Source organism: Aythya ferina, assembly GCF_964211825.1.
Source record: "Aythya ferina genome assembly, chromosome: 3".
NCBI classification, from domain to species: domain Eukaryota; kingdom Metazoa; phylum Chordata; class Aves; order Anseriformes; family Anatidae; genus Aythya; species Aythya ferina.
Window position 1 is genome coordinate 14,331,271 of NC_140298.1, and position 24,268 is coordinate 14,355,538.

The 24,268-nt window shown below is 38.4% G+C and overlaps 1 long non-coding RNA gene across 1 annotated transcript in view; it reads left to right on the top strand.

Moving 5' to 3' along the window:
• The window catches only part of LOC311433680, a 476,332-nt gene that overhangs the window by 20,264 nt on the left and 431,800 nt on the right, over nt 1–24,268 (top strand). The window contains exon 2 of the long non-coding RNA XR_014690896.1: nt 23,532–23,647. This is a non-coding gene — a long non-coding RNA (uncharacterized lncRNA). The remainder of the gene's footprint in view (nt 1–23,531; nt 23,648–24,268) is intronic.

Below are 24,268 nucleotides of genomic sequence, written 5' to 3' on the forward strand. Positions count from 1 at the left end.
ATGTGATCTGTGGTGGTAATATTTTGGAAGAACAGCTGGCCTCTCATCCACTGTCAGAATGAAAATGTGAAAGCAGACCAAATGACAGAGACATCAGAGTATGCAATTTGTAAGTTTATTAATTGTGGATTGGTGTTTCCCTGTAAGTTTCCTATGAATTTCATGTGTAGTGCGTGTGGAAATCTGTCCCATCTCAACAGTGAATTCTGTTGATCCACATCATATAACTATTTGGCTCAATCAAACCATCAATTGGTATATCTAATAATGCTATATCCTCTTGCTACAGTGTGCTGTCTAAAAGACATTCTTCATTAAAGCTCATTCAAAGGAAGCATTCTGTCAGGCACCAATAAGCCTTATTTGCCTAGACCAGCCGCAGCTGGGACTCACTCCACCTGTCCCTCCACCCTCTGGAAGTTTCTTGCAGAAGCTCTGTTTAAACTGTGGTATGGCTTTTTCTTCCTGTCTGGGTTATGATGCAGGTGTATTTATTTCCAATTTTGCTCCTGACTTGTTCTTTGGATTTGCTGAATTGATCTTGGACCTGTTCTATGGCCTTCCTTTTGTCTGTGCCATCAATGAGGCCTCCTGTCTCCGCTGCTCTACTTGCCCAGCTCTGGTGTTACAGACTGAGTCCTGTTGGTGAGGTGGTTGCCCAGCCTGCACTGTGGCCACACTCAGCTCACCTTCCTTCTTGAAGCTGCCCTGTTCTCGCTCTTCTACCAGGTAGGGAACTTCTTATCATTTATCCAATTGAATGAGTTTTAAATATTATTATTTCATTCTGGAGTGTCTATGCAATGTGGTACAAGTTAAATCGTTGTTAAAATCATAATAACAACTATTGAGATGTATAAGCTAAGCATGAAAGTGAAGTTAGGTCTTCCAAAAAGTTAAGGTTATTGCTTTTGACAAAATATCAAAGTTGCAAGTGGCTAAAGACAGCTGTAATATTTTGCAGTAGAAACAGTTAAAAAATTATTCCATTTGCTGATGCTTATTTTTAAAAAGTAATCTGGGGCTAGGTGGTTTTATCATATTTGAAATGCAGATGCTGATCTTAGGTGCTTCATCGTTATTGTTTTCTGTTATTATTATTGATTCTTTTAACTCTGTAACTACTCTAGCGCAGTCATATTGGATGTGTGCTTTCTGAAGGATAAGCAGTGTCACATATCTAGCTTTCCAGTCGGGGAAAAGAAAAGAAAGGGGGAGAAGTTCTTTATGCTTTGGGAGCTGCAGGAGTGTGTCTCTAAAGAGACCCAGGAGCACCTTGTGTGCCTTCCTGCAGCCCTGCTGCTATAGCAGTCACTGCTATGTGCCTGGATGTGTCTGCATAAAGAAAATAAGGCCCACTGTGTAAGATGGAGTACGAGGGGCACTCAGCTGAAGAATTTGCATTTTATTCACCTCTTGTTGCACTTCCCAAACACTGCGCCTGGACTCAATTCACTAATAGGCAGGAATAAGGGAGGGTGAGGTGAGATGGGATGGTTCTAAGCAGAAGGTTGCTCATGAGTTTGTCGCCGGTACCTGCAGAAAGTTTAGGGGCCCACCAGTGGCTCTGAGACCATGCTGTTTTCACAGGTTGCATCCTTCTAATAACTTATTAGGTGGCAGATTTACTTGGAGCGATGTAGATATGATTGGCAAAGAATATAATTCAGTATAGTCCACCAAGGACTCTTGTTTTTTTAAGCCTTTGCTATTCATCTAGCTGAATGTATGCCTACAGTCACATTATGAAAACCTTTTCAGTTACTGCACTGTTTTGAGCTACTGTGAGCCAAATGAGTAAGAAATCCATGTAATGCTAGGTGTATGCTTAAAACATCAAAGGCTGTTCAGGAAACTAAATGGCCCATGGGCTTTGCTAGATTTATTAGTTTTTGAAAAGCAAAAAGTAACTTGTCTCATGAAATAAACGCAGTGATCCCAAAAGCATCTGTAGTTTACCAGCAAAGATGGATGACAAGCCAAATTATGCTTGCTTCTTTGGTTTAACAACCAAAGTGCCCAACCACAATGCTCAACCATGTATTTATTTGGTAGTAAAAATAACATGACAGAAAGCAAAGTCTATATACGACTATTTACCAATTCTGCCATTGGAGATAATAAATGCTGTTTGAGTTTATATTCTCTTGTTGGTTAATTTGGAGGAATTTACCACCACTGTGAAATCTGAAAGTGTAAGGGAAGAAGCTATGAAAGGGAATACGTAATTTCTTTACTCTAACTGCTGTTTCATTGCCTCAATTAATCTACATTTCCAAGGCCTTCAATTTATGGAAAATTATTGGAGTGGCAATATGCACCATGGTACAGCTGAAAGCTGGATTTTAATAAATGTGGACTATTCAGTACATAGACATAGGCTGGCCTTTGAAATCCATCAAGACTTGTCCAGCCTGTTCTGAATAATTTTAAGAAATCTGTGCATAATTAATGAAGAATGCTAACAGATCTTCTGCCCATGGGCTATCATCCTTATTTCCATGAGGAGCAGGAAACGTGAGGTTTGTATACTCAAGGTTAAAACTTCTGAATCTGTTCCCCTCTTGTCCCTTGTCTGCTAGCACAGGAGTATGATTTGTATCTATGAATTTAAATTAAGCAGCTCTTTTCTGTTAATGAGTAGTATATGTGAACTAGAAGTGTAATTATTTATATAACACATCTAGTCATAGTGTCAGAACTGTATTTCAGTGTGCTTTGGCTCTGAAAGGATGTTGCCTTGTATCAAGAAGCTGGGGTGCAGTGGTGTGTCCCTCTTCCCCGCCTCCCAGTGTCCTGATGCACCATTCTGGCTGTTAAATCTTTTATATATATATATATATATATATATAAATACACCCCCAGTTAATTAGTTATATTAATTACATAAAAAAAAAAAAGTATGTAACTGGAAGATCTGAATGTGGAATCTGCTTCTGAGCAGCCTGTGAACAAAAAACGAAAACAATCCTGACACAGGAAGCTGGCATTTGCCTGAGACTGAGGTCTCACCTGCCTCATTATCCCCTCTTTTTCCAGCAGTATTCGTAGCGAGGAGGTTGGGCCTGGCCAGGCTCCTCAGCCATGACAGGCCCAGGCTGCGGCCTGGCAGCCATTTTTCCCCTGCCAGTCTGTCCTGGTTTGGCCTGGGTTAGCGTTAATATTTTTCACAGTAGATGGTGTGATGCTGTTTTAAATTTAAGACGAAACACACTGACTTGTCAGCTTGTTGTGCTGCCCTGCCAGCGAGGAGGCTGGGGGTATCCAAGGAGCTGGGAGGAGACACAGCCAGGACAGCTGAGCCAGAGCAACCAAAGGGATATCGCATACCATGTGGCATCATGCTGAACAAAGAAAAAGTAAAACTGGGAGGAGTTGGCTAGGGAGGCCGTCATTTCTGGGCATCCATCAGCTAGCTCTGAGCAATTGTGTTGCTTTTTTTTTTTTTTTTTTTTTTTTTTCCTTCCCACTTTTACCTTTCTAATTCTCTTCCCACATCCTAGTGCACGGGGGAGTGAGCGAGTGGCTGAGTGGTGCTGAGCTGCCTATTGGGTTAAACCACAACATGGTTGCCAGCATTTCCATGTAGGCACTCAGATATTCAAGGGCCTACAAATAGAAAGTGACTGTGCTCTAGTACAAGTAATCACTCATTTTCATCTGGAGATGCCACTAATTATCTTTCTAGTGGGTTTGATCCTTCTGCTGCAGTGCTTGGCCTGCTATTAACTGTGAGTGGCCAAGGGATAGATCAAGGTATTATAGCTAGTGCCACTGGTTTCAATTACACTATCTGAAGTGAGCTTGGATTCTGAGCAGCAGAATTTTTATTTTTTTTTAAACATTATTGTATATTAAAGAAGGCCTCATTTCTGAACCCTTAGAAGCTGGTAGAGTCCACAAAAAGTAAAGGGAAGGGAAGCGGGGACATGCCAAGATACCTTGCCATGAATCTCCCACTTGACAACTATTTTGTTTCCAAATAGAAACGTAGGATTATGGAGATTACCAGACTTGGCTGTTTCTTCTATTCTACCGTAATCCATTTGTTTAGCTTTGTGAGCATTTACCCCAAAACCACAATGCTTTCCTTCTGCTTTTCCTGTTCTGGTGTTGCCACACATCAGTGGCTGAGTGACCTTCGTCAAATTTTCAATGCAAATCTGCTTTTGGCAAATGGTGTATATCTTTGCCCTGCATTGTCTTCTCTTAAATTTATTTTTTTTTTCCTAATGTCTAAGTGGGTTGTTCATGTCAACTGGCAAGAGGGAAAGGCAGCATTCTGCTTGACTGCACAAGGTTGTTTCCAGAGGATCAAAGCACTATCTGCACCATGTTTAAATCACTCTCCAAATTTTAAAATTGCTTGTTTACAATTTACTAGTTATCTGAAAATATCACATAACCCATAGAACAGGCACAGATAGTTCACTCAGTCTTCATTGACAGTTCTTGCTCATTATAAAATGCAACTTATTTTTATGTCTGAGACCAATACTGGGAAAGTGCATCATGTTAGCTCCACCATTAAAAAAACAAACAAACATTAATAGTCTACATTTTTAGTCAGAGAGTAATGATTGAAATGTCAGCCTTGTAGCTTGTTAAGCCCTTTGAGGGTTCACAGTTCATAGGAAAAAAGATGACTACTTTCTTCTTGACAAAAATGAACTATTTCAGTCTTGGAAACCACTCCCTAATTAAAAAGTAAATCATGTTAAATGTTCACCATGATGAACTGGTAATAATTGGAAATATCAATTTTATTGATATAAGGTAATAAACTATTTGTGAGTAAGAAATCAAAAATACCCTTATATTCTATGTTTCAATAATAGTCTTTTTAATGTCTATAAGCATAGGCATTACTTTTGTGTCTGTTGTGGCTTAATGCTTTTATTATCTTGAATACCTCATAGAAATAAGAAATTGCTTCCCATCACATTTTAAATATTATTCCATAATAAACCTTGACTGTACCATTAAATCTTCAGGAGCTCTTAACTGCTTTAACAGTAACAGAATTTACATTTGGGCATACTGTAGCTCTTTGCTTAAGTACAGGACATTTAGGGGTTGGTCATAACTCCATAATAAAAGATATTTGTCTCTTTTCTAAGTATTAGATATTAGCTGGTTTGCAAATGAGGTGATAGTGCAGAGCTGTATCAGTGCAATGCATACAGGTGTGATAGAACTGCTAGTCGCTCACAAACTACTTATTCCAAGGCAATTTCAAGGCCTATTCATTTAGCCTTTGGTGACTGAGCATCCAGGCTAGCCTTGTATGTAAGCAAGAAGACTTGCACCATTACAGAGATACAGTATGCAGGCAAACTGGAAAATGCAATTCTGTAATGTTTTAAAGTGGATACCATGAGAACCAAGTGTGTAGTAGAACTACATTTCCCTGAGTAGGCTGGGAGATGGAATTTATTCAGCTAAATGAGGTTTCAGATTCAGGAGACTTTTTGGTGCAAATGATGCATGTCAGGGGAGGTAACACAATTTTGCATGATAGGAGGTTTAGGTAATAATAACAATCCAGACAAACAAGTCCCCAGTGTTCTGTGTATTGTATTTAAATGCAAACTTGTGTCCCTACCACATTTTAAAATAACTGCTCTTTGTACTAATTCTCAAAAAAGATAAGATTTCTTTATAAGAAAAAGTGCTTGCTTCTATGCTTCTTTCTGGGTTCTGCAGCAAAGTCATTGTGATCAATACTTGTGAAATTACAGGTGATTCTTGTCAATAAAAGTTGTCATACTCTGTATTCTAGTTTCATTGCAGAATAAGGTAAAATCTAATTTAGGAGAGAAGTTGTTGTTCATAAAACTTTACATAGTTAGAAAGCACAACAGGGGTAAAGGAAATTAGACACAGTAAATTGCTTTTTGTTCCAACTTTCTCTTTATTCAAGCTTGCCCCAGCGTGGTAGCCATTCTTTCAGTGTCAGTTTTCATTAGTGATGCCAAGAGATTTCAACAGCACTAAATGGTAATCTTTAGCGTCTCTCAAGCTCAAACCAATTTCTTAGTCTTCTGATTTTGGTGAAAATAATCCCTTTCAGGGCTACTTATGTCTTGGGAGGAGTTATGTGAAGAAAAATCTGATCTTTGCCCTATAAATGATGATAATTTCACAGATAGAAAGCACACTAATACACACTTGGAGGCAGAAAACTGGACTCTCAAATATTAATGTCAGGTGTGAGGCTGTGCTTGTTAAACTTATGTAGGCAAAATCAATTGTGATGTTCCAGCTTGAGTTCTGTCATCTAAAAAGTTTTTTTTTTTTTTTTTTTCTCCTATTTGAAAGCAGCTTCCCTCCCTCCCCCCACCCCCTCTATTATTTTAAAGCAGAGTAGGGAAAAAGTATGTACCTGTGGTACAAAATAGTCAATAAAGAACTGCTGGAGCTATGTGCTGTGTTGATAAATCTGTGTTCCAGTCTTAGAGATATTTGAGGTAGTGTCTTGGTCATGGTGGCCTTAGGAAAAAGGGAGTGTTGGATGCAATTCGGCATTTCCTGTTTAGAAGAATTAGTGCCTCACTTTTACTGCAGCATAACGTTTGAGCAGCCTTGGTGACTTTGTGACTGTTAGTTGCCTTTGAAGGATGGAGTAGAGCTAATAGAGGAGGACAAATGGTGATACACTCTATTCAGGCTTTCCCAAAGCTGTCACCATGCTTGGCAAACTTGAGCAAGGAGAGCTCTGCAGGACCATATTTCCTACTGTTGTGTGGAGCTGGACCATGCCACTTCAAAGAGTTCAACTGGGCTCTCTGGGACTTGGCAGTGTGCAAGGGTGAGGGTTTTCTATAGAGATAGCAGGGTGGAAAACCCCTGGACAGCTTAGCGCTTGCAGTCCTAACTGCAACTTCTGCAGCATGTGATTCAAAGTTCTCCCTATCAAGAACTTGTATTTGACACGTTTTGTACACTCACCACTTGACAATACTAGAAATAGCCAAAACCAACACCAACTTCAATATTTTCCCATTTGTCTGAGTGTAGTGCTACCTTTTCTCCTATGTCCTCAGTGTTCTACCTGGATCGTGAGTAGCTCCCTTGTGCCTTTTTATATACTTCTGGGTTTGGAATAGACTATCTGAGTTTTTGGTTTGGAAACTGAAAAAAAATAAGGAATATTGAACTCTGCTGATCTGTCAGTAGCTAGCCACATGATCTAACTATTAATAAACTATACTTTTGCAAAAAAGAATCACAGCATGTGTTTTACATGTTTCTTAGTCATTCAGATGCTATTGAATGTTTTGTAGTCTAGGAGTGGCTGAGTTAAGTTCAGCTGGGCATGCTGTATTTTTTTTTTTTGTTTTGTTTCATAGCTGTGTGCTAGTAAATGGAGTAAAACTTAAATTGATTTCAGTTTGAACAAGTTTCTGCCTCTGTTAATCAGATAAATTTAGATAGTGGTGGTAACTGCCATTGTTGATATTGCATAAGCAGTTCTGCTTTGCTCAGCTGGTTTCTGCTAGTTACAGTATTTTCAGTTATAGCATTTTCAGTCAACAATTTTGGAGAAAGAAGACTGAAAATGTTTGCTCCATGCCACGAAGACATATGAAGTTACATATATCAGTCTCTGTGCCTTGCTTATTTCTTTATCTGTAACAAATGTTTGAAGATTTTTAAAAATTTGTTCTTTGCAGTTAAATGCCCTGAAGTGTCCTGATGAATATGTCTCTTAAAACAGACTAACACACTAAATACGCCATTTTGATTAAGTCCTGTGTGTATTCATTTGTAACTTTATTAAGAGAGAAGGTGGGATTTACTATCACTTACCAAGGAATTAGGGAAACTAGCTTTTGTTATCACATCTTTCAGAGTTGTGCACTCTGTCTCTGGAGATACAGGTCCATTCAGGAAATCACTAAGAAATGTCAATAGTTTCTGGGTTCTCCTATGTACCTGTGTAATTTAGAACTGATTGTAACAAAACATGATTTGAAAATCACACTGAAAATCACATCATGAAATTGCGATTTGAAAATCACACAATATTCATTGTCAAAGAACAACTGGTCTTTGGACTCTGTCTAGAATATTAAACTTTCATTTATGAAGGAAAAATAATCTTTAAGATTAAACTTATACTAACCCTCCACAGAAAAAAAAAAAAACAACAACAACAAAAACTCACCTCAGTGCTTACATTGCTCTAATGTAGGAAGTACTGATGTCCTCCAGTGGTGTGAGTTCAGTTCCAGGAAAGTGTAAAAAACAAAAACAAAAAACGTGTGTGATATCAGCATATCTATTGTATCTCTTTCTGCTTCTTGCTTGAGCTGCGTTGGCCCACTGACAATATTTCTTGGCACCTCTTGTCCCTGTCCATTTTTTCTTATTGCTTAAAAATAGAGAAACAGCATCACTGCTTTCCCCAGCTTTGCTCCCGAATGACTGATTTATTCCTAAATTAATCTTGTGTTACCATCCTTTTCAAACATCACATAAACCTACATAATGAACACTACTTGGCATTTATCAGCTTGTTACTCCAGTAAACTAACTGCAGACTTTCTGGTCTAGTCACTAGTTTAATTGTGCTTCCTTTTATCAAATTCAAGCAATTTTTCAGATTATGAATTGATGGTCTTAGGTACTTTTAATAAAGTGTGTGCTTTTATCTCATCTTTTAAAGCCTTTTATGCTTGGAGTTTTAATCACTGGTCAGTACTGACATAGTTGGTGATTTATGATTAAGGAAGCAGCCAGTTCTGCATTAAAATTCATTTCTACATAAATACTTTAAAATCATCCCCTTAAACTATTTGGTTTGCCATTATTTGCAAAGAGAACCAGAGTGATGGTAGGGTAATTTATGCACATACAATGTTCTCTTCATATGGAAACTTTTCACATAAAAGAAGCAAATCTTAAAACAGCTGTAGTCATCTAAGAGTGAAGACAGCTTCTTTTCTAAGATATATGTCTATTTTAAATGCTGACTAGCTTTCTGTTATGGTGGTGGTTGTTTAATTTTTATGTTTTGCCAATTGAAAATGCATCAATATTTGTTCAGGCTTAGTTGCAAAATGACAGAGCAATGGCTCATGTACTGTACTTTCTTGACGGAACAATTTAATTGAAGTCCATAGGGAAACTCATGGGGGGGGAGGGGAGTAAATCAATGCTCATTTCCAAGGGTATTTCAGGTACTGTCTTTTCAGCCATAGCGGCATAACAGATAACTATGGGGAGGCATTATTTTACAGTTTGGTATTCTTGTTGACATTTCTGCTCTCTTGAAAGACATTCAATGCAAGTGTGCAAAATATGCACAATATGCAAAGTTTCTGGGTTCTGTTCTGAACAAATCTGCTAGTCTGGGAAATCCAAGTATGTTTCATTGTAATGAGAAAAAGTTAGATCTATAACATGGTATTTCTGCTTCAATTATCTTTCACATTTCACTCTCCCATACACACTGGATTTGTGTCTGTCTGATATTTAAAACAAAACATCTCACTGGGAGACATAAAAAGGAATAAATGGAACATCATGTTATTGCTTTATACAAACTAAGTCAGTGAAGAGCTGTAGATGACTTCTACTTTTTCTAGCCATTTTCTTAGAGCTTTATAAACGTAGATACCATAAATAGGAGGAAGGATAACCATTTTTGGTGGTACCAGGATCAGCTGGTGTACCAGGATCCAGATTTTAAGTGTTCTCTGCCTAGTTCTGACACGAATTATTGGCTGATTTTGATCAAATAATTACTACTATTTTTTTTAACGTATAAAATAGTTGAGACTGTTAAATAAAGATGATAATTTGACAGCTCAATTATGATGGTCTGTACTTGAAAAGAACTCTGAATTTATGCAATAAAAGCAGTTCTGTAAACTCAAATGGCTAGACAGACAATTTATTACCAGACCTTTTTGGTGCAAATTTCCTTTCCAAGTGTATGTGCACAGCTACATAAAGTGATTTATGGGCAGCCATAGTTACTTGATTGCTGATACTAATGATGTTGATGGTAACACCTCAAAATTATTGCCCCACATAGCCCGCATACATGGGATCAACTTTGCCTTCATCAGCTTACTGTATTCATGCGATTCAGAAAAGGACTGATTTTATTTTCTTTATTTTTGGCAAGCAATATTTAAGTATATTTCTTACTCTTCAATTAACATTGTAACATAGCTTCTTTGACTGTGAATATAAAGGAAATCAAAATTAATACTAACTGCACAGAATTTGGAATAGAATATTCCAAATACGTAAGGTGTTTCAGTATGTTATTTATGTTATTTAAGACATCTGATAAACTGATTTGATCTGTTCCAATGAGAAATAGAACTCTGAATTAATAACTTCACCACTTTTTGGAATTATCCCAGGATGAATCATTCCAAAAAAAAAAAAAAAAAAAGGAAGAATCATAGTCCTGAAAAATCTCTAGGCCATAAAGCAAGCAGGATTACTGACACGTGTACTTCCTGTACATGTGTCTTAATTAACGGAGGATAGCATGCCTGAATTTGTGTACTCTGTTATTTTTTTTTGTATGCAACTGTCAATTTTATGATCACCTGTCTATCCTATTTCAAAGCGGGTGGCAATATGTGAGAGGATTTTTACGTGTAATCACAACTATCCTATCTATCTCATTGCATTTCCGATAGTTGCATCTGTCTCTCATAGGCTAATTCAAGAGGGAATTGCTACCACTGACAAGATCAACTTGTGCTGGGTAATCTTGAAGCAATTATGAAAGAATTTTCTGACATCAGACGCTTTTCTTGACTTTCATAATTCCCCCCAGGGAAATGCACTTTTAATACAGGAGATTATTTACAGAGTCTATGACACTTCTGGATTCTGTACACAGAATGAAAAGGTGGAAAAACACTCACAAAGCAGACGTTGCATATACAGCCCGTTTTACCTTCCAGGGGTCTCCTGTTGCTTTGAGGAGATGTGCTTATGGGTGGACAAAGCTTACAGAAGAAATAATTAGCTCTTGACTAGCTGAGAAGGAGGCTCTAAACCCAGTCCTAGGAGAGGTTTTTGAGTCAACCCAGTTATCCTTGTAAGGGTGGAACACAATAAAGAAGTCTTGATCCTTTCATCCTGTGCCTTTAACATGGTTGCTATCAAGAGCTCTGCAGATACTTGGGACAAAACTGACCTTTGGACTTGGAGAAGCCTGGTGGTTCTGGCCTTTCTTGATTGTGAGGAGGAAAAAGAAGAAAAGGAACCATTGGTTTGATAGGCCAGTCTGTCACTTTAACCTTATAAAGATCACTCTGGGGGTGGGGTGGGAAGTCTGGAAGAAACGTGTGCTAAAACTCTGTATGTTTGTTAAAGAGAAAGGAGAGAAAATTTACATAACTTTAAAAAAAAAAATATAAAATATTTATGACCTAAAAATTGGATATGATTTGAAGTGGTGGGAAACAAACAGGAGAGAGACTATTCTAAGGTGAGGGAGTTTCTGAATGTGCCTGGTATGAATTCCCTTCCTGCTGACTCATGCGGGATCTTTGTCTCCTTCAGTCTTACTCCATGCTGTTTGAGAAGATACAGTTCCAGAGACAAGTAAACTTGCTTTTCTTTACTTCCATGAATCTGTAACAGTTCACTAGAAGTTCAGAAAAAATGTGTTGGTTGTTGGAGAAGTTTTTCTCATAGCATTTGAAGTTGCGCCTTTCTAGAAATTGTGGTTAGTCTGCAACTTCTCGGAAGTTCATGGATGTCCTGGCTGATGCTTCCTCGAGATGTGCTATAGCAAAAACAAATGTTCATGAGCAGTTTGTACTGAGTGTATGGTATTTCCACTTGGGGAATTAAAAGTGTTTTGAGTTCATGTATGGCAGGTGCTGCAGTGTTACTACCTGGTGCAGTCATTGCAAGGTTCAGTTAATAGTACGGATTAATAAAACAGAATTTATTACTTCTGTATCTTGCACACTGTTCTGTGGTGGGAATTTTTCATGTGCCATGAAGCTGTGCATTCTGCCACCTGCAATGTTTGAAAATAATTGCACGGATCTGCCCTGGATATGCTTTGGTCAGAGGGTGTGTCCCACGCTTCAGATACATTTAGATGTCACAGCCCCATGGCAGAAGTTTGCTCCTAATGAAGGCTTTATTTAGGCTGGAATGTGTCTCGAGCCTTTATTTGTTCGATATGATCATCAAAGCAAAGTAAATACAGTTCTGAAACAAAATGTCAGTGAAATGACTTGGTGGCCCTTTGGTAGCTTGGCCAAGAAAAAATAACCCTTTGAATATGTGTAAGCGGATGTCAAAGATTTTTCTAAAATCTGGAGGATTAGCCCATAAATGAGGAGGAAATGGCTTTTCCCTTTCCTCCCTTTCAAAGGTATCTGCCCCAGTCAAAATATCAGTATTTCTTGTATCACTAAACATGATACGCTGAGTTTCAGTGAGAGGGATGCTTTATTTAAAGTAGTGTTTCATAAAAAAGATTAATTTCTCAGAGGCAAAAAGCAAAGCTTCCTGAAAGAACTGTGATGTTGATCCAATTCCATTACTTTCAACTTTTTGATGCCTGCTGAAGCGTAATGTTGCTTCAGAAGTGAAAGGAAGGGACTTTTTCACAGATTGTAAAGAAGTTGTGACATTTCTCAGATTCATAATAGCTTCTCAGAAGTTCCAGCATTAACTCTTTTATGCTATCGTACATCTGAACTGAAAAACCCCTTTGTTCCCTATACCAATTATCTTCTTAGAGTGAATCAGTTGCTACAGCTCATGCATACCAGAAGCTCTCTATTCCTAGGAATATGCTTAGCTTTGTTGTGCTTCTTCTATATACAAAAAATAATCATATCAGTCTTTCCTAATTTTAATTTTTTGGCTCAAATTAATGGATGTTGCAGTAGCAGATCCAATATTAATGCAATTAAAATACTTAAAGTATAGAGGAGCTGAAATTCCAGGAAAATGTTTGCGCAAGCTGAGAAGTGAGATTGATATTTTACTCTTCCAGTAATAGAATAGTAATTATGCTATTTCATTGCAGGTTCAGTAGTGATTATCTACGCTGCTGAAAAAGGAAGTGGGGCAAAATATCCTGCTCCAGGCTTTGACAATAACTTGTTGTTTGAGTCTGGGCATATTAACTAATGTCTGCCCATTCCTTTTCATGAGCAGGAATGCAGATAATGTGACAATAAAACCACAAAATGTGGCTGGGGAATAAGGTGGTGTGACCGGATCCTATCTGAGAAAGCCAGCAGAAATTGCTGTAGGATGCTCCCTAGAGGGCCAACCAGTACAGCTCTGACTAAGGCATGAGTTTGTGCAGGAAATGTGCTTCTAGGATACTGAAATCCTTTCTTAAAAGATCAATCTTTTTTTTTTTTTTTTTTTTTTTTTTTTTTTTTTTTTTTGCTTCATGAGAAAGAAACTTCTGTGGCAGAAGGATTAAGGATTTTTTTTTTTTTTTTTTTTATTTTTTTAATGTCAGAAAAACAGATTATTTTGAACAGCTCTGGTATTTAGTACACCAAAGGGCATGTTGTGAGACTTTTATATGCTTCCAGGGAAATCTTAATGAGTGGAAGAATAATGTGGGGAAGGAACAGTGTTGCTCCTTACTGAGGCAAGTCAGGTGTTGCTTCTTTGGTATCATGAAGCCTTGCTGCTTGGGGCTGCAGACTGTGTCACAGAGATGCGTGAGCTACTGGAGCAATTCACCCTGTAAGTGTAGAAGCAGTACACAGCTGCATGGGAGCTCTCTGTAGAGCTTACTGGTTTTGGTGTGGGTCTCTACAGCTTTGCTAACACTGGTGCCTCAACTTAAGCTCACTACTTTGTGGATGCAGCAGACCACTGCAGGGGGTGGGAGGTTAGACACCTCCTAACACTACGTTCAGGCTGCGATATTTAAAATTTACATTTCCTGTGGCAAAGCACAGAAGAGACTGCTGCAACCACTGCATGCTTTAGGTGGTGTCAGTTGTTGCATTGAGTGAACCCTGCAGAGATTTCTGCGTGTATCCCACAAACTGTCCTTCACAGCGAAGTGTTACTGATGCCAGTTGTCCTAATGAGATGGTCAAAGTACTGTTATGGATCAGACACTCTCTAGAAGGGAAGAAAACATAAATATTTAATCCAAGGTCAATATCATATATCAGCTAAGCTGTGCATCAGTGGTGCATTGCTCTCAATCCCCTTTTTTCCAAAATATGAATAAAATTGGAAAATTGGATGATAGTATTTGATAACTTTACTTACAGTCAAGAGGACACTGAGCAATTTTGGCATGAGTTCAGACTAGGTGAAGAGACTATATGGTATCAAGTCAAATTAAGAAGTGCCAGGGGGGTAAAGGGATGGGGTTTCTAAACCTGTGGTTTTTAGAATGACTGGATTTTTAAATGTTTATTCTTTGCTTGGAGAAGCCACATCAGACTCAGAGACAAAGCAGATGAAAGATGAGTATACACTAAGAGTAGAATAGTCAATAAAGGGAACTTCCCAGTAATGCTGTATTACATCTTCCAATGTAACCCAGGGGTATTCAGTACATGGAGGAGAAAACTCATGACAAGACAGGAAAGGTTGAGAACAACAACTGAGGAAAGAGATGATAGATACATGAAAGAGTGTGTTCCTTTTTTTTGGGGGGGGGAATTATCAGTTGGAGATACAAGTGACATTAATAGCTTGTAAGACAGATCTCCTTCTTCCCTCATAACCTCCAAAACAACAACAACAACAAAAAAGAACAACAAACTCCAAGAGGAACGCATTTTACAGCTTGTAATTTGGTAGTGCTGACAGTCATGATGTAATTAAATACTACAATAAAGGAGGGGTATTTAGAGGTATAAATTCTCATGCTTCAGGGATAAGCTAAGTGTCTAACCGCTGGAGTTTCTAGAAGAAACCTTCCTCGAGAACAAACTATTTCCAAATATCTACTGCAAGGTTTCTTAAGGGAAATATTCTGTTAGATCACATGGAGGGTTTGTACCATGCTCATGTTTTTCTGTACTAACTAGTTATATCTTGGTCATTAAAAGAAGCAGAATCAATTGGAGTCTGTGACTCCAAGTGTCACTGAACAGCCCACTATCTTCACTTTTTCTCTGAAGCACTTCTTGTTGCTGCTAGGATGCTCATCTAAGTGTAACACTGCTAAACAGTACGTCAACTCTTATGATCTTTGTTTCTTTTGATCTCTCCTAAAAAATACAGTTCAGTCAAAAACAACGGGAAGAAGCGGAAACCATTAATTTTATCACAATTAATGTTGTGCAAGCCTATGCACTGACTTCTGTGTCTACTTGTATAAATAAGTCTGACTGCTTAAAAGTTTGATATACTTCAAGAACTGTTTTGAAACTTGGTTTATTTCAAATTATAATGAAATTTGAACCCATATGAGGTTTTTGATAATTTTGGCCTTTGTTTCAAGAGCAGTTCTGAAGAAGTAATATTCTTTTATCTCACGGACTACCTGGTATTTCTCTGTTTAGTATTACAGTTGTTAAATTCACCCCACACAATCTCATTGACTTACGTGAGATTTTTCCTATAAAAAGGAATTAAATAGCCTTCAGAATTAGTTCCCCCATGAATTCAAAATATTAGATATTACCACAAATCATGTTACTGTTGCATGCTGTCAGTTTTCCACCTTGTAAAATTCTTGGTGCAGAAGCAATATGTATACATACACACACACACATATATATATATATATATAAAGTCTAGGAATTTTGTTGACGCTTGTTTAGGCTACTCTGAGCATCTTCTACAGGAAAGGAAGTTCTTTGTTCAACGTTTTGCCCTTCCTCTCCTCCCCCTGCAATTCTGCATTTACTTTGTTGTTATGCATTTAAATGAAGAAAAATAACTATTTTTGGGGGCAAATGATAATTACATGATAAAGGCAAGGGCATAATAAAAGATGCCAAGCTCAACATGATTATTTTAACTTGAAAAAAGACCCACAATAATTTACATTTTTATTTTTTTTTTTGTGTGTAATGAGAGCAAAAATGCAGCTAGTGTTTGGGAAATGGGGAGTAACATTATCATTAGTTATGCAAAATTAAAGGATTCTTATGATGACTTCTCCTTTATATGAAAGCAAACTTTGGAATACTTTTAATCTTCCTTGGCTCTTTTTGAGGTCTTGGTCTGTCAATGTACATTTATGCCTAAAGTTAGCAGAGAGACACAGTAACAGAATTTAGAGGTGCCCACTGGACTTTACTTTGGATTTAGAAAAAGGAAGAAAAAGTGATTTGATGTACAAGTTGTGAATAATGTCATTCACCTTAATCCAGCATGTGAAGGTTGCTTTTTTTCCCCTCAAGACTTTTTTTTTTTTTTTTTTTAAATATGCATCTTCCATGCAATTAGATAATTCTAACATGAGGTGGATGATTTTGATATGAATTCAATTTTTTTTCCAGTATATAAAGAGTTTTGAGGATGTAGTAAGAAATAGACTAGAAGCATATATACAACTTTCTATGCTATGTGCACCAAGTGATAAAACAAGGGGAAATCACCTAAAGTTTAGGTAATTTAGGCTGGATAGAGTTTAGGAGGTTTAGACTGGATATTAGGGGAAATTTATTTAACGAAAGGGTTGCGTGGCATTGGAATAGAGTGCTCAGGGAAGTGGTTGAGTCATCATTCCTGGAGGTCTTCAAGAAATGTGTAGAGTTGGAACTTAGTGTGGTTTGGTGGTGGAGTTTAGTACTAGGTTAAAGGTTGGACTAAATGATCTTAGAGCTCTTCTCCAGCCTGTGTGATTCTGTGCATATACTTCATAGGTTCAGATGATTAAGTCAAGGAAAGTGGAGCTTGTCAGTCTTCCACACTAAAGAAGATAAAGTTTATTTAACATTTCATAGCTGAATGCAGTATGTATAGCATGTCCTTGTGAACTGGTGTTCTTTTAGCCAACTAAAAATAAATCCTCAGGTTATGTTTGGTTCTCAGCAAGCAACAGTTCTATGTGTTTGTTGTTCTGATTTTTTTTTTTTTTTTAAATCATTATTATTTTAAAACTGGATGTTACGACATGTCTGTGGATGTTGTGCTCCATAAATAAATCATGTACTCTGAAAGCACATTGTAACTGCATCATCTTTAAAATGCTCTAAGTCCTCTGGATGGATTGCATCACTTTTTTTTTTTTTTTTTTTTTTTTTTTCTTCTTCTTCCCCTTATTCTTTTATCCTTGCCACCATTTGAAACTGCTACAGTTTCATCTCTTCCTCAGAACTGGGTGAAAGCCAGGGGCGAGATTTTCACCTAGAATAGATCAGTGCAGCTTGTCTGGTTTCACAGGAAAAAAACACCCTGCCTTTGCCCTGCTGATGATCTCACTCTCTGAGAACATTTTCTTCTTGAAGAAATGTACTTCAGCCTGCCTTTCATAACAATGTTGTTCCCCTGAGATGTCTAAGGAGTCTGGCAGGTCTGTAGCCTGGCTTCCAGCACTCTAACAACTTCCCTCCCTCCTACCCCTCACCGGGCAATATGTTTTTTTTTTCTTCTTTGCTTAAAACAGGCTTAGATCACTTCCATGGTTTAACAAATGGAAACAATGCTTCTGCATTGGTAAGAAGCAAGGTTGAGGCTTCAGGTATGGCTTTCCTGTACTGGGCCTTATATATGGTCTGCCTTTGTGAGCTGATATTTTAGCAGTAGTAAAAGCACTACTTGTTTTAGCTCAGAAATTCCCCAGAAGACACTTTAACAGTAAATAATCTAGAAATAGCTAATCTTATTTTAAAGTAAGCACACCAGATCTTGACTTCCTGATTTAGTTTTTCATTGGTCAAGCTGCTATAGACTCCAGTATGAGCTGGTTCAAGAGACAAGAATATAAACATGCAGGCCTGAAAATACAATAGTACAAAGGCACTGAAGATCAAAAGTGGCTTTATTGTTACAGAGCAAGTGACTACATAGGTGGTATCTGTGTGTTTGAACAAGTAGGGAAAGTATTGTGCTACACTGAAACTCAAAATATAATATATTTCTAGTATTTTTTATTTCTCTGTAGTACGAGCTGATAGAATTTATCATCATGAGCTTCTCCTGAATGGGTTTTGGGAACAGATATTTCCATAATGAAACCTAAGATTTGCAATGAAACCATGTGATCTCAGGAGCTAGCAGATAATGAAAAATACTGAACGTTGTGGAAACTTTCAGTTAGCAATTCTGCAAGGCAATTTCTGGCCATTTGGGATGCTGCTTGCCCAGGACTTTACTATCCATATACAAAGTCAGTTGTTTGATTTTTGTCTTTAATCTTTTCTCTATCACATGAGGATCTGCAGTGTCTAGTATCTAACTTGTTGTTTCCAAATACTGCAGAGTGACTGTCATAATTTTGTAATGAATAATGTTATTGTTCAAGGTCTGCATAAGATCTTGATGGAATTAATTGGAGGGAAATTCAGCATGACTTGAGGATGTGCACAGGGAGAAAAATTGGATTGCTGATATTTATTGCTGATATTTATCAAGGAAGGGTTTTTTCTTTTTTTATTGACACACTAGGAGCTGTTTTTACTATTGTCATGTAAACCTGTAGAAGAAAGAAGAAAGAAGAGAAGCAACTTCAGGGAAGATATTTATGTGACAGATTGATGATGAGTTTCACCAGATAGTTCCACTCTCTGATTGAATGTGAACCGGGAAAGGTTTGTCCCTTTCCTTACTTGATCATTTAGGCTTATCGCCTGACAGAAAGCAGGAGGCATGCTCCTAGCCATGGAGCACAGCAGGACTTTTGTTTGCAATAAAATGACACTATAGAGAAGTTACGAGTCATTGAAGAAAGAACAAAGCAACCTTTCTGGAAAGGTTGTGGGGTCTGCTGAATCGGAACACTGTGTTATTCCAATGCAAATGTTGAAGCCTGGTGTGATCTCAGAGCACTGTGGTTGATGCATGACACTATTTCTAAATGAGTGTAGAAATGCATCTATGTGCATAGCAGGGGCTGCTAGCAAAAGGCCAAAACATGCAGGAGACTGTGTGGCACTGTACTCATGGGGTTAAGGTTTTCCCTAATAACATTCAGTTAAGCCTACTGCCTGTTGGAAGTATCCAAGTTCCTTTCCCACAGCTTTGTCAGGTCTTGAGAGTGAGATGACAGAAAGAGTATAGATAATAGAAAGACTTCCTAGAGATGGCTTAATAACTGCAGACATTTGTCATTTGGTCAGAAAAGCTTCCAGTGCAAAAGAAGCAAGCTGGTATTTGCTGACCATATGCTCAAGCAATTAATATACAATTCATGTGTGGTTTAGGAGCCATTTGATCTCAGCCTTCTAGACTGCCGTCAGACAACCTGATCAGGCTGTGGTGGTAGGTGAGAAATCCAGCTTGCACTCAGGTGGCCTTGTCAGGCTGCTGTGTGTCAGACTGCTGGATAGCTGTATTCTGTCAGGCGTAACCAGTGAAAATATTAAGAGGGGGGTGGTGACCTTTACTGTGTTGCTGGCTATCGAATACTTCTAAATTTTGGTTGTGTGTGTTTCTTGAACTGAACAATTGTGCTTAAACAGTACAAAATATGGCATGGCTAGGGAGTTGAAGGCCTCATTGTGAGAAGTATTCAGGAAACTCCTCATATTTGTATGAATTTGAGGGGGTATTCAAGAAGAATAGCAAAATGGTTCAGCTATTCTGATATGAATGTATGAAAACAAGTAGAAAATTAGAATAATATAAACAGATCAGCCTGGCTGCTTCAGTTTTGTAACGGTGGAAGTGTCTGCAGGTAATCCTAATGTAGAACCACAGAGTCAGCATAGGTTACCAAGTCCAACTCCCTGATTCCATGCAGGGCAACCGAAGTGTTAAACCATATATCTAAGAGCATTATCCAAATGCTTCTTGAACGTGGACAGGCTTGGGGCCATGACCACTTCTCTGGGGAGCTTGCTCCAGTGCTTGACCACCTTTCCAGTGAAGAACTTGCTTCTAATATCTGATCTGAACTTCCACTGATGCAGCTGTAAGCTGTCATGATGTTGGTGGTTGAGAACTTTGTGCCTTGTCCTTTTTGCCGTTCCCCTGAGAGACCTCTGTTAACTTGGCTTTGCAAAAAACAAACAACAACAACAAAAAACACCACCTAGAATATAGACGCAATCTCAACCTTTCCTTTAGCAATTGGACGAGCGTGGGTTTCCCTTGTCTGTTCCTGCTGTTGTCTTATCCCCGCAGGGAGACATGCAGAGCACGGGGAAAGAAATAGCAGATGGCATTGTTAGGGTAGGCAACAACAGCACAGATGATGAGGAGGACATGCCCTACAACAATAGATGACCCAGGCCACAGACATAAGTGAGGGGCAGAGTAGAGGAGAACAGGCAGGCACTTACCTCAGATACAGAGCAGTGAAAAATCTGGAAAAGAAGCTCATCTCATGATTTGCAGAGCTGTTCACTTGTCATTTGGCCTAACACCTTTTCACTGGTGAAATGGGCTCATTAGGACCATTGTGAATCTGGGCTGGTATCAAGTTCCTCTGCTGCCCTCATTGGGCTTGCTGGCCCTCAAGTCTCTGTATGGACTGTCTGCCCAAGGGCCATTGTGTTGCTTCAGAGGGCAGGGCCCAGGCAGAAGATGGTGGTTGATGATGCAGTGTCAGCCTATTGCCCTGTTACCATCCCCCTACCTCCTCCTTTTTGTCACTTCTTTTCCATGACTGTGTAAGAAAAGGCAGACGAACATTCTAATAGAGGAAGCAGGAGTTAAATGGTACAGACGTATTTTTTTAAATAATTTATTTTGCAGTTTTAGTCAGCCTTGAGATGGGAGCTCATTTATATTCTACCAGTGAAAGAGAGAACATTGCTTATTTCTTTTTCAAAAGAGGGTTGGTTACTAGGACTTACTGAAGCTGTGGATTTTGGCAAGCAACAAAAGACCTAAAGTTCAACCAGTTTTGCCTAAACCAGTCACATTTAACCTCTGCATCCCAGCTATAATCTGTGATTGGGTCACTTCAGCAGAAATGGTTTGTTTTGTTTAGAAGCTGTGTCATTCTGTCTGAAAACATAAAGGCACAGAATACAGGTATAATACAGCTCTTGGACCTGTGTAAGCCTTCTTGAACCTTAAAAGCCCTTAAAAGCACTAAAAAAAGTGTTCAGTTAGTCTTTTGGACTGTAGAATTTGTGGGATCTCCATTCTTACAAAACTCCTGTATTTGAACTAGATGGGATAGGTATCTATGACGTTTTCCTCTGGTCAATACCACTAATGCTATCTATAAGAGTACCAGAGAAATATTTTTTTAGTCTTTGCCCTGATTCCCTCCCCTCTTTGTTTTCCTTCGTACACACAGAGGAAAAAATGCTAAAAATCAGTTTTATGAAAACATCTGATCTTTAGTACAGAACTGGTTACTATTACAATCCAGCTTTTATTAGCAGAAAAACACAGGTTAAAGCTCTTTATAAAAAGAAACAAGTGGCATAGCAGTGAGAGCTAGGTATCTCCTGAAATGCCCTTGGTCTGTCTTTGAAAATATCCTTGAGAGAAGAGAAAGATGTGTCATCTGTATGTGTATGTGTTTGGAAAGGAAAAGTCTCCTAAGATATACCAGTGTGTGGTGCTGGTGTGGAAGGCTGCTTTTTCTCTGTATGTGTGTACATGAATTGAGGTAGAAAGTGAGTCTAGACTGTGGCAAATTATGATTAAATAAAGTGCCCTTCTTGTTATTTCCAAAGGAAAAAGATTTCATTACTCTATTGATTTACAGTGATTAGTGTTTTCTTTCTGTCTCTCTCTCTCTCTTTTTTTTTTTTTTTTTTTTTTTTTTCTCCTTTGGAAGCTGCATTGTCAGAAGAAGAGTGGTCATTCACAGCCTCTTATTGATTCTAGCCAGGACTGAAAAGATGATTGAGTGCTGTGACTTTTTGTGTCCTATAATTTGTCCTTGTACTGTGGTGAAAAACAAACAAGCAAAAAAACAATTAAAAGTATTCTTGTTCCCAATAACAGTATCTTCCTATGTACTCTTAGTCTCCAAAAATACCACTATGGAAAGCAATGGAAAAGCCAGTGACTACCAGACAACCTAGTGTAAAATGAATGCTCATCATTTTACGATATAACATCTATAAGCAGTACAGTCAGGTTCTTTGGAACGGGATTGGAGCATTAATTTAATCTGTAAAACTGCAGGCATATAGGAATAAAGAATTTTAACAAAGAAAAGATTTAAGGATTCAGCTGCACTGTAGTTTGTTTATGATAACCAAACATCTAGAAACATGTCCGATTAGCTGATCAATGACAGTCTGTTGCTGTGCTTTTTATTATCCTGTCACTGCGATAATGACATCGGGGATGTAATTGGTTCTTTAGCTTCGTTGATACTACACATTTGAATCCAAAAATAGGATTTAGCTTTGCTAAATATAGATTGGGATTATACAGCATTGCTAGCACTGGTTTTTAGTGCTTCAGCATTTTAGTGAACAAGATTGGCTTTGCTTCATTCTTGTGGGTCCTTTCCAACTCAGGATGTTCTTTTCTTTAAAAGTGCTTGTTCTCCCACTAGTGAAAAATATAGATGAAGATAAAACTGGTAGGTTGATAAGGGGAATAAAGCAGGGTGCTGGAAAAAATGTGGATTTTGAATCATTGTCAAAATTGTGGATTTTGAAGTAGTTTAAACTGTTGTTGTAATCCAGTTGCATTGGCTTCTGGTTTACAGCTGTCGCCACTCTTGGATCAGAGGCACCCAGGTCATCCGCCTTTTCCACACTTTTCTCCCTTAATGGCTATTTTTGTCCCCAGGAAGCTGTAGACTTGGTAGCTGTTAAAGCTACCTTTTCACTGCTGGGATACCATGTAAAGTTTCAAGGAGACACCCCCGATTGTTGGTCATACTGTTTCTCAATTTGCTCCTTGGTCACTGAGAAATGTCCCTCTGGGGTGACAGTCTGCAGCATCTCACAGGGCATCACGTTTGAATTTCTCATTTGATAGGTTTGCAAGGTCTTTTATGGAGATGAAAAAACATAGCAACAAAATCTACTTATTCATCTGATCGTTTTTTCCAGCCTAAAAGTGAACAGCAGCCAGAACCCAAATAACTAGGAAGTAATATGTATGTGAGCCAGATCCTACAGCTCCATTGTAGCTTGAGTGATCTTTCTACGTACAAGTCAGACAGTGAAATCTACTTAATTTCTGGGAAAATCCAGGGTCCTGGGAAGATCTGAATTTGTGCTAGAAAACGTTCCTGATCTTCCCCCTCTGTTGATAATAGACTAGGCATTTGTCTGTGTGACTACTGCTGCATGAAAGGAGAGAGCTGAAATTGTGTGTACGTGAGTTCAAATGAAATGTGGGAAATGCCAGCATTCGGGCTTTTTGGTTTTACAGTAGAGAAAGCAGGCTCTGCCATTCTAGTTGGATGAGGTAAAATATTTGTTGTCCTCCCTCTTCCCCCTCACCCCTGCACCCTTGCTTTATTTAACTTGTCACTACTTGTTTTTCTCTGGCAGATGAGTGTTTGTAGATCCGACTTACCTGAGCACTGATGCTGACAGTTTTGTTGCAGTAAGAGCGTGCTAGTGCCTGTGTCATAAATTACAGCTACTGATTTGGAGTTAAATAACAGGTATGTCTTTGTCCTGTACAATCAAGGGGCAAAATAAATAATTGCTATGGATTTTAATAATCAGCAAAGTACTGTCAACTATATGTTGGTTGCTGCTGGTATGTTACGTGTGTTTTTTTTTTTTTTTTTTTTTTTTTAACTATTATTAAATATAACATTGAGCAACATGGCTACTGTCAGTTGATAGAAGGAATGACAGCATTGCCACCAGCGCAGCTGTTTAGCTGGAAGTGTACTGTTGTCTCCCTGAGGAAGGGGGCATTTATGAGAAGGCAAGACATACTGCAGACAGCAGTAATATTCCTCCAGCTGTCAGGGGCTGACATCTCCTAGAACAATCGCAATAGCAGCAGAGTTCAGTGCTAAATACAATTTCAGTAAACCAAAGAGAAGTTCCACCTAGAAAATCACTATCCATATCCAGCTCAAAATGGCAAGCTGGCATACAGAGTAAATTTGAATTGGGTGATCATACTGGGGGCAGATACATTTTGGTGTCTTGCTCTAAGCTAATGGTCAAACTTCTTGCTATATGTTTCACTGGAAGTGATGCTGCTGAGTGCCCTGCAGGAGAGAGTGGATGGTTAAGGGGCAATATGTAGGTTAACTAAGAGATATTAT